The sequence below is a fragment of the Sciurus carolinensis genome, chromosome 3, assembly GCF_902686445.1.
Source record: "Sciurus carolinensis chromosome 3, mSciCar1.2, whole genome shotgun sequence".
Lineage (NCBI taxonomy): Eukaryota > Metazoa > Chordata > Mammalia > Rodentia > Sciuridae > Sciurus > Sciurus carolinensis.
This window is the reverse complement of record NC_062215.1, coordinates 143,178,348-143,194,956: the sequence shown is the minus strand read 5'-3', so window position 1 is coordinate 143,194,956 and position 16,609 is coordinate 143,178,348. Positions and strand designations below refer to the sequence as shown.

At 37.3% G+C, this 16,609-nt stretch overlaps 1 protein-coding gene across 1 annotated transcript in view; it reads right to left on the bottom strand.

Annotated features, from left to right (window-relative positions):
• Positions 1 to 16,269, bottom strand: part of Slc39a10 (solute carrier family 39 member 10) — a 129,389-nt gene extending 113,120 nt beyond the window's left edge. Inside the window, exon 1 of the mRNA XM_047547135.1 lies at positions 16,166 to 16,269. The gene's annotated coding sequence lies outside the window, so the exon portion shown is untranslated. The remainder of the gene's footprint in view (positions 1 to 16,165) is intronic.
• Between the last annotated feature and the right edge of the window lie 340 nt (positions 16,270 to 16,609).

The window sequence follows — 16,609 nt, the reverse complement described above, 5'->3', positions numbered from 1 at the left end:
ATCTTCTGTCTGGGGTCTGTAATACACTTCTTTTGTGATTTTATGCATTTCGTTGAGTTGCCTCCTCCACATCTCACCTCACTGACACACCTGAATCTAACTTCTTTCCAGGTTGGGACTCTCCTGGGATAGGGTTATCTTGGTGGGAGTAAATAGGACAGAGGTCAGATGACAGCCAAAGAACAAATGCCAGTCTAAGTAAGTCCCCTGGGTCAGGATCACCTGGTCACATGTAAGATACTCAGTCATTAGCTCATCTAACACAATAAAGAAGTATTCCTTGAAAAGCACACTCTAAATATCTATGACCACCTATCTGCTTGGGACCCCATCAGGGCATCTCAAGACTAGATTAGAGGAAAATACAACAGAGATATGTCAATTCATTTATTACAACCCAGAATTGGCCTAAAGGTACCGAAATTTACTTAAAACACAAGAGTGGATTCATTGTTTTTCTTATATTCACTTACATTCTACAATATTCTGAGTGTGAAATGAGTAGCCATATTATAGCCAGGGGACCCTGGAATTGTTTATAATCTTGGGACACACCCCAGCAAGCATTTACCCCATGTAAACATTGCCCACTGTATGCATCATCAAAAAGAAATGAGAAGTATCCTGATAAGGAAATGGTATAATGGTAGAATTTAGAAAAGTTAAAAATTTTTATTTTTATTTTTGTAATACTGAGGATTGAACCCAAGGCCTCATGCAGTCTAGGCAAGCAGTGTTCCATCGAGCTACATCCCCAAACAGTTTTAAGTTTTATTTTGAGACAGGGTATCACTGATTTGCGCAGGTTGGCCTTGAACTTGAGATCCTCTTGCCTCATAGTGGGATTATAGTCATGCACCCTGGCTCCTGGCTTCAACTCTTCTGTTTCAAAAAAGATTTCCTAGAACCCAAGAAAAAGTATGATACTCTCCAGAATTTAATAGCGAACAAGACACTTGGTTAAATGAGAATCATGACTAGAATTTTAATTCAAAAGGATGACTTTCCTAAGTTTCAAGGAAGCAGGTTATCATTTGCCCAGAAAGATATTCTCATGGATTTGATTAATCAAAGATGAATGAAATCTCAGGACACATATCTCCAAGCTTCCTTTTGTCCTTTTCCCAACACATTCAACCTCAGGCAGCTTGACAAATAAGGTCAGAACTTGAACTTGCACACACTGATCATTAATTCCTCTGAAAGAAAACCACTAATTAAGTAGAAATGTCTCCACAGTTTCCACTTGGTTGAAAATAGGGAGTTTTGGTTTCTGACATGAAAAAGAAACCCAACAGCAAATACCATTGAAAACTTTCCAATTTTCTTTGGAAGAAATTACTTAGATATATCTTATACACTTACTACTTATATATTTCTTATTTTCTTTTTGTGCATTTTCCCTTCTTTACTGTCAACTGCCAACTACCAAATCTGATCTCTCTGCTTTTAGGTTTCTGTATTAGGACAATGAACTCCTATCTGGACGGGTCTCATTAGTGGAATATGAATATAATTTGATTAATGTTTTATAAAGAACTTATGCTGCACCTTGGCAGAGGTAGAGATCCCAATTTAGATCAGAGATTGTCTAGCTTTTTCTACAAAGGGCCAGATGGTAAATATTTGGGTTTTACTGACCATATGGTCTCTGTGGCACCTATTCAACTCTGCCCTTACAGTTCAGAAGCAGTCCCAGATGAGGCTTAAATGAAAGTGTAGCTATGTTCCAATAAAACTTTAGGTATATCTCAAATTCTAATTTCATATCATTTTTATACATCATAGAATTTCTTTTTTTGCTCTTTTGTAACCATTGAATAGTAGAAAATATTCTTAGCTTGCAAGCTTTAAAAAAAAAAAGATAATGAACCATATTTGGCACATGGGAAGTAACTCAGTAACTCATTGGCCTCTGACTTAGAATCACATTAACCCACACTCCACCCTATAATTGCTGTAAAAAGACAAGTCGAAATGCCCTAAACCAAGTGTAAATAATTAAGTAGTAATTTGGACCTACTTGTATCTTGCACTGTTTGGATTCCCCCTCAGGAATCACCAGATTGCTTGAATACTGGCTTTTCAGTTTACCATAAAGTACTAAACAGGGAGAACCAGAAGGGTGTACTATGGCAGGGCAGAGCTGGCAAGAAGTTGGTCTGCCCCATGTATGTAATTTCCTTCAAGTTCTGTATTTCATCTCAAATATTTTGTGAATTTGTCATTCTACTTCATAATATTTTCCCCCAAAATTTTCTAGTAAAGTTAAAGTTCCAGAAGGCAGGACTGTTTGTATAGAACACTATTCCTACAAGGACATGGTACTCTAATCTGAAAAGCCAAAGAGACAAGGTTAGATAGAGACTCCCATACTCAAATGAAAAATTAGATAAGAATTTAGCTGCAGAATCCTGTGTTGTTAAGCAGCTTCTTCCAGGGATAATCGTTCTAAAAGAGAACTTTGTTCATTTATGCTTTTCTGTAAAAAATTAATAAAGCTCTTAATGTACAGAAACAATAACTTCGAATGAAAATATAGCAAGATCAAATCTATTGTCATGAAGTCTTCCACAAGTAATCCCAAGGGGACAGCAGAGAGCTAAGAGCAGAAAACAATTTCTTTTATAGTTCCAATTCTTACCAAATATGTGCATATTTAAATTACAAAATAGCTGCAATTGTTTTTGACTTTACAGTTCTTTCTTTCAGCCTTGCTATCTGATGTGTCTTCTCCAGGCTTAGCAAGATTTACTAGTTGATACATTTCTTTTGTCTTTCTCCCAAGATGCTTTCAAAAGTTCAAACCAGTAACTTAAACCAGTTTTGGTCTACTTCCAAAAGATTCTTTTCTCACCCTTTTAATGCAAACACTTGATATCCTCTTTTAAGAATGTAACCCAAAATTGTACCCTAAAGCTCACAATAGTCTCATAGGCTGGTGTGTTACCATGGCAACCCTTGGGCTAGCTTCTGAAAAACAGTAACAAGGGTTTCCATCCTGTTTCCATTATTGTGTTAACACAGCCCCATCCTGCCCTTTGGATCCCAAGAAGAGGAAGATCAGTGCTAATTCTGCTTCAACTTGCTTCTTTTCTTTGAAGAGGTGAGACGGAAAAGAGGTTATCCTCTGTCCTGGAAATGATTGCAATGAAGGAAAGAAAACTCACCCAAATCCTGGAGCCAGCATTTTGCTTTATAAGGTAGTTTATTTTTAATTAGATTTTTGAAATTTTGTAGTTTTCTTTTTTTAGTATGATGGATGGATGTGTTAAATCTGGAATCATACTTTACAATACAGGATACCCCACCTTCTTTTTACAAAAGAAGCCAACAGCTCATTTTGGAAGGTTGCAATTGTAACCTGACAAGAATTTGGAATCTGACTAGACACAGTGTTTCCCACCTGCCCCTGGTGGGCTAGGGCAAACCAGGCACTAGTTTAGCAGAAGCAGATCAAAGACTGCTTTGGCTGGTCACTACACCATAGGACTTGTGGTTTTCAGAGGATGAATGCTGGTTCCTTCTGATTTAATCTTTCTACTCCCTACACCCAAAGATCCTTTCCTCTGAGCTGCTGCTCACAAGACACCACCATCACACTTGAGTGTCAAAGCCTAAGGGATCTGAATGTAGTTCAGTTGTAGAGTACTTGTCTAGCATGTGTAAGGCCCTGGGTTCTATTCCGTGCATTGTAAATAACCAAATGAACGAATCTAGGAAGAACAGGGAGAGATAGGTCGCCTGGCAGGTTCCCAAAACTCCCTTCACCCTGAACTTTTGCTCAAAAGGCACAAGTTTTGAAATCAGGTTTTCTGTTCTAGGGTCTTCTTTGACATCTGAGAAGCCTTGATCTTCTACACAATTCCAGAATATACCTTGCGTATAAACACTACTGTTTCCTTTGGTTTTATTTGTATATATAAGTCAAATTTTCAGACAAAAGCAAAACAATTCTCTTCCCCCACCATGTTCCAGCTCTTCCGTTAGTACATCTAGAAAGGTTGGGAGCCCGGTGTACTGGCACATGCCTATAATCCCAGTTGATTGAAGAGACTGAGGCAGGAGGATTTGCAAGCTTGAGGCCAGCCTCAGCATTTTAGCAAGGCCCTTGGCATCTTAGCAAGAACCTGCCTCAAAATAAAAAAATAAAAAGGACTGGGGGTATAACTAAGTGGTAAAGTGCCTAGTTTAAATCCTCAGTACCCCCCCACACAAAATTAAAAAATGAACAAACAAACCCCCCCCAAACAGACAGCAAGAATAAACATAGAAATGTCAGGTACTCAAACAAGTCATTTGGCCAAAAAGAGATGGTAAGCCAGAAATAACTCATCTCTGGGTCAGGGTTTAGTCTTAAATTTATTATCATCATAAGAAAAAAGGATCAAATGCTAACATTGACTCCTTTGGAAGACTTTTAGAATCGACTACTAAATATGAGAAGGCCTGATCAGCCTGCAAGTATCTCACTTTGGAGGCGTCTATGGTAGCTTTTAAAGTTAGGCAAACAGTGCAAAATACCTTTTGGTCTGCTAGTCTTGCTGCTGCAGGCCTGGAGCTTCTGACAACAGCCTGAACACTGCAGCCCATTGTCCTCCTCCAGACCTTGCACACAGTGCACGCTGTGTCTGCGCTTCACCTCTCACACACCTAGCCCTTCAGTCGGGGAACCAGCAATCTTTGAGTTTCACAGCAAACAATAGACTATTTACTCACAGCAAGTCATGCTTCTCCTATTACACACAGCTCTATTTCTGTATACTATTTCCTAAACTATGAACTTTTCAGTGTTGGCCGGTGAGAACTGAGAAGTACTCAGTTTGTGGGAATTAAGAAAGAGGAAAATAGGAGGTTGGTAATAGAAAACTGAGTTGAAGAAGATACATTAGCAAAAGGAAAGGAGGCTGAGAGGTAGTCATTCCTGGCCTCAGAAGTGCCTTTGGCTGGTGACCTAAGAAAAGAGGCAACAGAGACTTGAGCAAAATAACCCAATGGCCTGAACTCAGTTTGAGGTTATCAAAAAGAGCGTACAGCCAAAGGAAAGGAAATCAGATGTCTGCACTCCATGCTTGTTATAGCACTATGCACAACAGCCAAGATAGAGAAACAACCAAGCTATTGACAGACGAATGGATGAAGCAAATGTGGTATGCATATATAATGGAATATTATCTGGTCTTAAAATCCTGTCACTACAGTCTCATGGATGGTAATGGAGGATATTATGTTAAGTGAAATAAGCCAGGCACAGAAAGACAAACACTGCATGTTCTCATTCACATTTGAAAGCTAAAAAACTGATTCCATAAAAATGGAAAGTAAAATAGGTTAGCAGAGGCTGGGAAAGGTGGCAGGGGAAGAAGGTAGAAAAGGAGTTTTTAATATGCAAAAATATAGTTACATGGGAGGTTTAAGTTCTTGTGTTCCATGGCATAGTGGGATGACTGTAATTAACAGTTATTTTTTGCATATTTGAAAATAGCTAGAAGGAAGGATTTTAGACCTGGTGGCTAAGGAGGTTGAGGCAGGAAGACTGCAAGTCGGAGGTCAGTCTTAGCAACTTAGGGAGACCTGGTCTCAAAATAAAACAGTCAGGCCCAGTGGTGCACACCTGTAATCCCAGTGGCTCAGGAGGCTGAGGCAGGAGGATCACGAGTTCAAAGTCGGCCTCAGCAACTTAGCGAGGCTCTAACCAACTCAGGGAGACCCTGTGTCTAAATAAAATACAAAAAAAGGGCTGGGGATGTAACTCAGAGGTTAAGTGCCCATGAGTTCAATCCTGGGTACCTAAAATAAAATAAAATAAAATTTAAAAAGCTGGGGAAATAGCTCAGAGGTAGAGGGCCCCTAAATTCAGTTCCCAGTACCTCCAAATAAAAAGGATTTTTAATGTTCCCAGCACAAAGAAATGATAATATTTGAGGTGATAAATATGCCAATTTTATCTTTGTATCAGGTAAAATATGTCAATTTTACCTGATTTGATCTTTAGTTTGATCTTTATCCATAATATATGTGTATCAAAACATCAACATTGTACCCCATAAATATGTACAATTATTATGCAGTAATTGAAAGAAAAAAAAAGTCAACAGTACCACATGTTTTAGAGAGGAATGAGAAATATTTACTCGGTTATACAGAGTAAGCAAAACAGATAATCCACAAACTTAATCTTCTAAAATTGTTAAACTTATTGTATTGCAAAACAGTTTGAGGATTGGGAGATATGTAAAAAGATGCAAAAAGGCCCACATCAACAGAAGAAAAAGAAATCTCTTCAAGATTCACACCATCTATAACAGGATAATCTCACTGTAGCTCTGTAGAAATGAGACCTGGATAGTTCTGAACAGAGAGTAAGGTAAGTTAAGAAAATTACCAACCTCCTTGATTACTGATGTTTCCCAGATATTAGTTTTATTTAGTACGTTCACTTGGCTGCTTTCTTTCAGAAACAGCAAAATTATCATGCAAATTTCTATAAGGCTATATCCTTATCTCTAGTTCCTGAATGTTTCTCCCGAAGGTCTCAGCCCTCTAAATTGTATACATTCTGAGAGAAGAGTTCAGAGATCTAAATTTGGGATGGACCACCTACACAGGGAAGCTGAGGGTGTTTCAAGTTGGAAGAGGGTTTGCACCCACAGAGTTAATTCACACTTCAACTCTTCCAATAGCCTGGAGCCCAGCTTCTATCCCAGGGAGTGGACACCCCCCAGTACACTTCACAGTTGGCATTGACCCCAAACGCCTACTGATCTGTCTGGGCCTGTAAGGAATTTTCTTTTATCTTTAAAATTGTATCCTTGCTACAGCTAATCTCAAGGTGTAACATTAAAAAAAAAAAAAAAACAACTTTAAAAGCACAGAGCAATTCTTGTATATAACGTATAATATAAACCAAGATTAGAATTTTTTCACCCATTTTCTATATTCATAATAATTCCCCAGTAAACATTAGATACTATTTAATAACCAGAGCTTTGTCTTTGTGTCATACAATTTGTCTTTACTTCTTCAACTTTTAAGACCAGCATCATGAAAACTGTACAGACTTTTAAAATGTTTTAATGTGTGTGTTTTATCTCACATGGAAAGATACTTGTATTTATTTCTGCTGTTCTGTGTCCCTCCTAATTTCCCTTTATATTATTCACTTACTATTTTACTTCATCATTTCGTAAAAGTGTTTTTGCAATTTGTATTTGTCCTTTCCTTTCTTTTTCTTTTCTTTTTACTTTTTCGTTTTCTTTTTCCCTGTGATACTATGGATTGAACCCAAGGCCTCATGCATGGTAGGCAAATACTCTGCCACTGAGCTACATCCCCAGTCTTTTTAATTTTGTTTTGAGACAGTGTCTCCCTAAAATGCTCAGTCTGTTCTTGAACTTGTGATCCTCCAGCCTCAACCTTCCTAGTACCTGGGATTACAGGTGTGCAGTCGCCATACTCACCTTTGTATTGGTCTTTCTCAATGCTATATTTAGAGTAGGAAAAAATTTAATGGTCTGTTTGTGCCTTGATTCTTCTGAATTTATTTCTATTCTATTAATATTTTGGGATTAATGATCAATTCCAAGAGATTAGGTCATGTTAGCTATATATCTTCTCATTGCATTTTTAACTGATGCTACAAGGTAGTAATTCAATTTTTCTGATCCATATGAAAACTTTGCAGAAAAATTGCTTATTTTAGATTATTTAATAAGTGGTTATGATCTTTTTACCCCTCCTCAGTATTAGGGATTAACCCAGGGACCCTCTACCTAAGATACATTTCCAGCCCTTTTAATTTTTCATTTTGAGACAGGCTCATGGCTAAATTGTGGAGATTAGCCTCAAATTCACAATCCTCTTGCGTCAGTCTCCCCAGTAGCTGGGTTTGCAGGTATATGCCTTGCCTGACTGAATTTCTTTTAAAAACACAGATCTACCACTTCAAAACTTCTAATAAATGATTCCCTGTGTATACAAAAAACATCAACAATTCAACTTTCTGTGTGCAGAATACTTATATTCTTTACTAGACTTAGTTCCTGGTTTTGTTATTCTGGTGAGAACATGAGAAAAGGGAAGAGAGAAGGGACAAGGTACATGACTGATCAAAGTCAGTACATTTTCTCACTGGGTAGTGAGTTTCTATTTGCAGAAATTCAAGTTCATGTCTTCACCAAAATATTCCATGAATACCCTAAAAGCTCACTTGGCCATTCTTGAATCTTGGTTGACTGACATCAAATTATAAGAGTAAATAGATCCAGTGTGGTGATGCATGCCTTTAAACCCAGTGACTCAGGAGGCTTAGGCAGGAGGATGGCACTTCAAAGCCAGCCCCAGCAATTTAGCAAGGCACTGAGATAGGGATTTAGGATAAAGAGAGAGAAACACTGAAGGAAACACCCACCTATAAACCACTGAGATGTAGAAAGCACAGTTGTAAATCTTGAGCAATATGCCCTTGGCCCATGCCCTTGTAAAATGAGGGAAATACACAAATGCAGAGAAAACTGGTATGAAATTGTGCAGCTCCACCCTGGATCCACCTCCAAACTGGTTCCTGATATAGCCCAAGCGTTGGACCCCCAGCCCAAGTCAGGGCTACCTCTCACTCTCCAGACACCCGGTGTGCTCCCTTGAATGTGTATCTGTCTTTCTAGATAAACCTCTGTCTGTCTTTGGCTCATGCTTAAATTCTTTTCCATCAAGTATGCCAAGAACCCTGCTGATCCTGAGAAGAGTTCCCCCTCTCCTCTGGGAACTTCTCGGACCCTTCTCCAGAGACATCTCTTCTTCCATGACAGCCCTGTCTCAAAATTTAAAAAAATATAAAGGGCTGGGGATGTGGCTCAGTGCTTAAGTGTCCCTGGGTTCAATTCCCAGTACCAAAAATCAATAAATAAAATAAAATGGTAAATAGGGAAATACAAAGCCATGTCCCAAGGGCATTGACCATCCTTTCCGCGACTTCAGCAAAAAAAAATGCCTTACTGCTAGTGTAGTTTGAATGGAAGAAGACTTACCCTGGCCACTGCCGTTCAGGGTGCTCCAAGTCCAAAGCAAAGGATGCAACTCTGCTTTCCCCTAAAGAAATGTCCCTCTCTTGGTAAGGAGAGAACTGATTAGAGGTCAAAATGGTGTCAGTTTGCCTCAGTCGAAGGTAGCGGTGATGGTATTTTAAGGAGGGGTTTGCTGTTTCTAATTAGCATCCCAATGGACTCCTATCAAATTCTAAGCTACAGCACATTTTTAGCTTTTGTGATTTTTATAGCCTCTTAATTCTCTTTGTCTTAATATAGATCATTTGTTCCTGAACTTCCAAACTTCACTTTATAATTTTGTAAAATTTGATAGGACTCTTTTGTTCTTATCTACCACTTCTCTCTAGCTAGCTACCTCTCAGCCCTTTAAAAAAAAAAAAAATGAAAAAAGTATTTTAAGACAGAGTGATGCCAAATTGAATACCCTCCCATTGAACTTGAGTTCGTCCTGCCTCAGCTTCCTGAGTTGCTGGGATTACAGGTACCACCCGCTGGTACTCTATCATTTTTGGTGGAGCTTAATATTGAACCCAGGGCCTTGTGCAAGCTTAGGGAAGAGAAACACTTAGAAACACTCCCAGCCTCAGGATTCTTAGTGTGTACTTGAGATATGAGATACCTTAAAATTTACACACCTGAGGTGATGATTCTCAGGCCTCTGCTGTGCAGTTTTCACTGCCAAGTGAACAAATGTCAGAGAAAACAAACTGACTTTCTGGGTTCTCTTTCTTCAGAAGTGGATCCCAAATATTCAGGCATTCCTTTTCATTCTTCACATCTACCACCTACCTACATAAAGAACAACTGAGGTGTGAAGGTATCGACAACAGGAGAGTGAAATTCTAAGATTACACTTCTGCATAGATACTGTGTTCTCAAGGAGAACAGGAGAGGTGCAGGGGCTTACCTTTTAGTCCCACATAAAACTAGAAATCTCAGGAGGAAGTTTAGAACTCCTGTAGGGCATCATCATGGCCATCATCAGTAACATTATTGCTGGTATTATTTGTTGCAGGGGAAACTAGGGATTTAACCCAGAGTCAATTTACCACTGAGTCACATTTCTGCGCCCCCCCCCCCCACCGCCCCCATATTTATTTTGACACAGAGTCTCACTAAGTTATTTAGGGCCTTGCTAAGCTGCTGAGGTTGGCCTTGATTTTGTGATCCTCCTGTCTCAGTCTCCTGAGCTGCTAGGATCACAGGTGTGAGCCATTGTGCCCGGCATTGCCAGCATTATTGTATTATACCAACATTATTGCAGCTAGTAATTTTATAACATGCTTACTGTGTCCCAGACTTTGCAATAGGTACTTTACATATATTATCTCATTTAACCCGCTAAACAAGTGTATGAATTTCAGTGTATTGTCATTGTCATTTAATAGAGGGGGAAACTAGTGCTTACTGGAGTAAATTGGTCTTACTGAAGATAGTAAATGAGTGGTACTACTGTCCTTTAACTAAAACACAGAATATCTGACTCCCTAGTTACTACTCTTAAGTTCTTGATATCTAAAACTGGACCTGTTAAGCACTGATTTTTAGAGAAAAAAGTGATTGTCAATATACAGTATATTGAACTTAATGGATTATTGTGGATTTAAAAAATTTTATTTATTGTTGGGTCCAGTGACACACACTTGTAGTCCCAGTGACTTGGGAAGCTGAGGCAGAAGGATCTCAAGTTTGAGACTAGCTTCAGAAACTTAGTGAGACCCTGTCTCAAAATAAAAAATAAAAAAGCCTGGGGATATAGCTCAGCAGTAAAGCACCTCTGGGCTTCACCAGTACCAATTCAAACAATTCCCAGTATCAAACAAACAAAAAAGCAAACTAAACAAAAAAATTAATTTCCCTTTTCTCCAATTCTCTCACCTGTCCAGTATTGATAATGAATCAAGAAATTAATTTATCAGTTGTTTATTGGTAGGAATCAAAAATTAAAATTGAAGGATAAAGGAAAACATGTAGTGGCAATAATTTTTAGAGATGATTTTAGTTTGTTTACTGGTTTTGGAAAAAATATGAAACACTGGTTTTTGGCAATTACTCATTATTTTAGTTTTATAAATTTATAGAAATGGTCAGAAAAGCCTAGTCATTTTAATTATTGTGCCAGAAAATCTTCTACATCTAAAACATTTCTGCCCCAGAATGTATTCTGTATGAACTGACTTTTCTAATTATCTGTGGTTTTCTCAGATCTCCCACTAATATCTTTTGTGCATCTGCTCATCAAGTTGCACAGATTTCCAAATGGGATTAACAGTTTTAGCAACTTTGCTATTATCTATGTCAGTAGTATCCTTGGAGGCTGTTTTGCTCATCTTCTGTTCTAGCAAATGTTTTATTGTTTAGTATCATTTGATTTGGGCAACAATCTGACTCTGCATCTAAAACATATGAATTTAAAAAATTGTTTTAACTAAGCCATATATAAATCGTCAATGAAAGTAGTAAATGCCTGAAGGAATTTATTTTTATAATATATCCAAATTACTGAAATATTATAAAGGAAGCAGCTATTTAGGTTTTCCTAACATTTATATTTATGCATATTTAATTTAATTTGTGCATTAATAGTATATATTTATAATTGAAAACAATTTTATCAAATTTGCAAAAGATAGCCAAGAAATTGCTAAATTGTTTCCTATGGCATAGGGATACAAACTTCCCTCAAGGATAAATTTCAAGATTAAGTTTTCTTTTTTGTTGTTGGATTTTTTTGTGGGGGTGGGGTGTGGGAAACCGGCAGTAGCCGGATAGGGATTGGTTTTTGTTGTTTTGGAAGACAAGGTCTTACTATGTTGCCAGGTTGGTCTTGAACTCTTGGGCTCAAGTGATCCTCAAGTCTCAGCTTCCTGAAAAAGGGGTCACCTAGTAAGTTCGTCTCTCTCTCTCTTTTTTTTTTTTTTTTCAGTACTGGGGATCAAACCCAGGGCCTTGGGCATGTTAGGCAAGTGCTCTGCCACTGAGCCAAAACCCTAGACCCCTTCTCATTTTTTAAAGAAGGTGGCTTAGAAGGAGATCACTTAGTACTAATCTGTTAGAGGTTGTTAATATTTTTTAGTAAAACATAGGGGTTGTTTAGAGGCAACATGTAGCTTCATGCACATTTGAGCAGAGAAGTACTGCACACTCTATTGACTTCATACCAGGCTCTCCACTAGGCAACTATAAATTATTGACATTCCAACCCTTGTTGGGTTACCACAGATCAATTTATAAGGCCTCAGGAGAGCTGAGTAGTGGCAATGTTCACTTTGAACTCTCTACAAATGGTGAGAGAATAGGTCTTTACTGGGCAAAAAGGAGAAGTCCATAATATAATTTCTTGATAGCGTCAGTATAGTGAAAGGTCAAAACAGGAAGTGCCATTGTTAATAGGCAGAAACATAAAAGTTCTGTTCTTAAAAACACCTTGAACCTTTTCCCCATGAGGACGTTTTGCATGCAGGAACTTTGGGTGGGACCAAATGGCTTCCTGCATTTTCTTCAAAGTGGTAAAGTTTGTTTTCTTTTTAAAAGCAGTTTAAAAGAAAGATACTTGGGCATTTCAGAAGAAAATAACATTCCATTCCTTTTAGATTTTTTTATGAGCATCTGTGATCATTTGTCATATGTGGTTAAAAAATGACCAGCACCGATGAAATGACATTTTATGTTTAGAGAAAAACCTCAGTACATTTTCCAAAAGTATATTTTTTTAAATCTCTAATTCTTTCTGTACAAGTTTTGTCCATGGCTAAATGTGAGTATATATGCTTTCATGAGGAGATAGTCTTTTCATTCAAATATACTGATGATGAAAAGCTTAAGTGCTATAGTCTTTGAGACTGGGGAAGTAGAATTCACCAGTTCTTTGTGCACAAATACTAATAAGTCATTCTTATAATATTTGTTGCCTTGAAATAATATTTTGAACAAAGAAAAGAATGTCATAAACCTGAATAATGAAGGGAAAGTCAGGAATAATAGGTATCTTGGTCTTGAAACTTTTATTTCCAATCTTCTAAGTTTCCTCATAGCTTATGCCTGATGGTAGTAAAATATTCTAGAATGAAACTAATCATTCAGAATAAGTACAGGCAAAATCTTGTATTTACAGGTAGAACGAATCCAAACTGCTTCCCCCTCCCCTTTTTTTTTAATGATATAAGACTATTTCAAATGAGGATATGACAGTAAATTAAGGGAACAGTTTCAGCCCAAAGGCTTAATTAGTAGTTAATCTTTACTGGTAAGCTGTCATCCTACTACAAATATACCCTAACACAGTAATGAAGTAAAAGACAAAATTCCCACATAATGCACCAGAAAATAAGATAAAGCACCTCTCTCTACACACCTAGATCCAAAGACCTCCCCAGGGACACACCTTTTTGTAGATCTTTCTTTGTGGTCTTAAATGTATTTGAGTTTGTTGTTCCTTACATAATGATTTCTGTGTACAATCTGTGGAAAAAGGAAAGTTTTCTGACTTACCTATGGTGGATTAAGGTATGATTCCCTTTAGTGAAAAATAAGCGTTTTGCAGAACTATTGAGTGAATATGAGAATAAATATTATCCAGAGTAGATATTATCTGACTCTCCTAATCCAGTAGTCAACTAGAACTTTTATTATTTTTTTTCCCTGCCATTAAAGTATAGACTAGGTAAAGTTTGGGATTAGAAGGAAACTCACAAGAGGTATTTTCATCCCACTGTCATTGTGACAAAAATTTTCTTGAAATTGTATTTTTCACTACAGAAACCTGGAGCAGCCACAGGATCAGCAGAGTAGAAGAGGGGTAGGGGATCCCATAGTCTCCATTCGATCCCAGAGCATTGAGTTTGGCCTTCTGCCTCTCTCTCCAAGATCATAATACTTGGCCGCCCACTATTTCGTTTTACAAGATGAGCTGGAAATTTAATGGACTTTATTTATGCCACTGAATTTTGAAATAGAAGGGAAAATTAAAATGGAAGAAGCCCTTGATTGCAGGATCAAAGTTCTATAAAAATAACAAACCTGGGATTCTTATGGGAAGAAATTGAAAAGACTTTAAAACTTCCATTTTACAAGTATTTTACAGTTTACAAGGCACTTCCTTATAAAATGATTTCATTTGACAGTACATTTAGGGAGGTCCCGGATGATAGTATGAGTTACTGGCAGAACTATGGCCATAACCCACACATCTAATTTCCTCATTGAAGAACCTTTACATTACATTTCTCTCTCTATGCTCCCTTTCTCCTTCTCCCATGAAGGATTCTGATATTCATGTTTGTGGAAAGACATAAAAGACTAAAAGATTTTTGAGGGCAAACTTAGTGTACTATTTATCTTTGTATCTCTTTGAATCTAAAGAAAGTGTTCAGTTAATGTTTGTTGAATGGATGAAAGAATGAAATAAAAAATCAAAAAGCAAATTAAAGCAGAGAAACATCTTTTCAGATATTAAGTAAATGAAAATAGAAGATCAGTATTGTCTTGTTTTATTTTATTTTATTTTATTTTTTTTTGGTGCTGAGAATAGAAGCCAGGGCCTTGCCTGCACATGCTAAGCCTGTGCTCTACCACTGAGCTACAACCCCAGTTCGAATATTACAGATTTTAGAGAACTATTCAGAATATCAAGTATTGTATTCGATGCTATCCATTATCTATCCATCTATCCATCACTCCATCATTTATCTATTTATCTGCCATCTTATCTTCTTGGGCTCATTTCTTTTCTTTTCTTTTTTTTTTTTTTTTTTTTGTGGTACTAGGGATTAAACCCAGGGCCTTACACATGCTGGTCAACCACTTCACCACTGAACTACATTCCCAGCCCATTTTTTATTTTTATTTTGAGACAGGTTCTTGCTAAGTTGCCCAGGTTGGCCTTGAACTTGCAATTCTCCTGCCTTTGCCTCCCAAGTAATTGGGATTACAAATGTGTACCACCACAGCAGGCCCCAAATAATGCATCTTGTCATTCATTATTACTTACAAGTTCTCAGGTCTTAAGTTGTAATTATAATTTAGAAAAACTGTTCTGATTGACAATACAGACATTAGAATTTATTCTTCATTATTATAAGATTTATTGAGATCTAACAAATGAAAGTGTTCATAATTGTCATATCTGGAAGAATACAAGACTGTGACCATAGACTCATTATATTTATAAAAGATTTCCTTATTCGTAGCTGTTATATAGCCTTTATAAATTTCACAGGTTTATTAAAGCATCAACTGATTATTTTTATGTTATTCCATATGCATAGCTTATTCATGACTAGGTTTCAACTGACTGTGCCTAGACAAAGCAAGTGTTCATTTTTGTGTGTGTGTTTTTCTCCTGCTGAATGCTTAGGTAGAGATCCTAGGTGTATTGACCTTTGTTTTACTTCTGCGGGGTTTGGATATCACTTAGTGGTACAGTACATATCTAATATGAGCATGGCCCTGAGTTTGATCCCCAATTCTACACACATACACATACACACACATATACACACAATTATTTCTGCAAAGCCTTTATAAATATACATTTGTATACAAGACTTGAAAGAATATGTAAAGGAAGAATTAATTTCTTGTTGTTTAAAACGAATATACGTTGGGTTCAGTACTAGGAAGATACATTGAGGAAAAACAATATTAACTAAAATAGAAATTTTATAGTATGAACCCCATAAAATATACAGAGATGAAATAATCAGGATCAAATTTATTTACTTATTTAGTTTGGTAGTGCAGGAGATTGAATTCAGGGCTGTTCTCTACCGCTCAGCTACACTCCCAAACCCTAGGATCAGATTTAGACTCTCAAGATTCACACTGAAGAAGAAAATATTGAAAAATGGCCCAAGCAGTAACTTTGCTAAATTACTGCTGTCAGGGAACACTACACAATGCCATCTAGTGACGAATGACCAACGTACCATTAATCACATAGAAATGACTAGGTGAGAAGGGGAAAATTTCCCAGTATTGTATAGGCAATGGGGGGAATCATTTTGAGATAATTAAAATTTAATAAATAAGTTGCATTTCTCCAGGTACTCTTAGCTATGAAAATTTCTCACTGATCTACTGCTTGGGTATTTTTACGCTGTGACATCGTGTTGCCCACCTACCTTCAAACCTGTGCCTGCCTCTGCTCCTGTGCCTGCTGCCCTTCACCATTCAGTCCACAGCTGCTCTCAGAAGGATGAGCGTTCTCCCTGCCGCAGCCCCCATCTGATGACAGGTGGTGGAGGTGGAGCACTTTAGAAACCGTCTCAACAATTAAAAAAAAAAAAAAAAAAAACTTCAAAAAAGGGAACCAAGATGATTCTTGAAACAATCTGTGCCAAATTAAAAATAACAACAACAACAATAATAAATAAACTCTTGGAAGTTCAAAGAATAAAACTAAAATAGGGAACTGGGGGGAAATCATTTTTGTTTTTCCTGGCCAATGACTGTGCAGTCCTGATGCTGTCCTGTTCCTTGTACCAAATCCTTATTGAAAATGCCAGAGACCTCTTTCTGAATGGCTGTAGCATTATACCCTAAGGGAAATAATTTTCTTCATCATT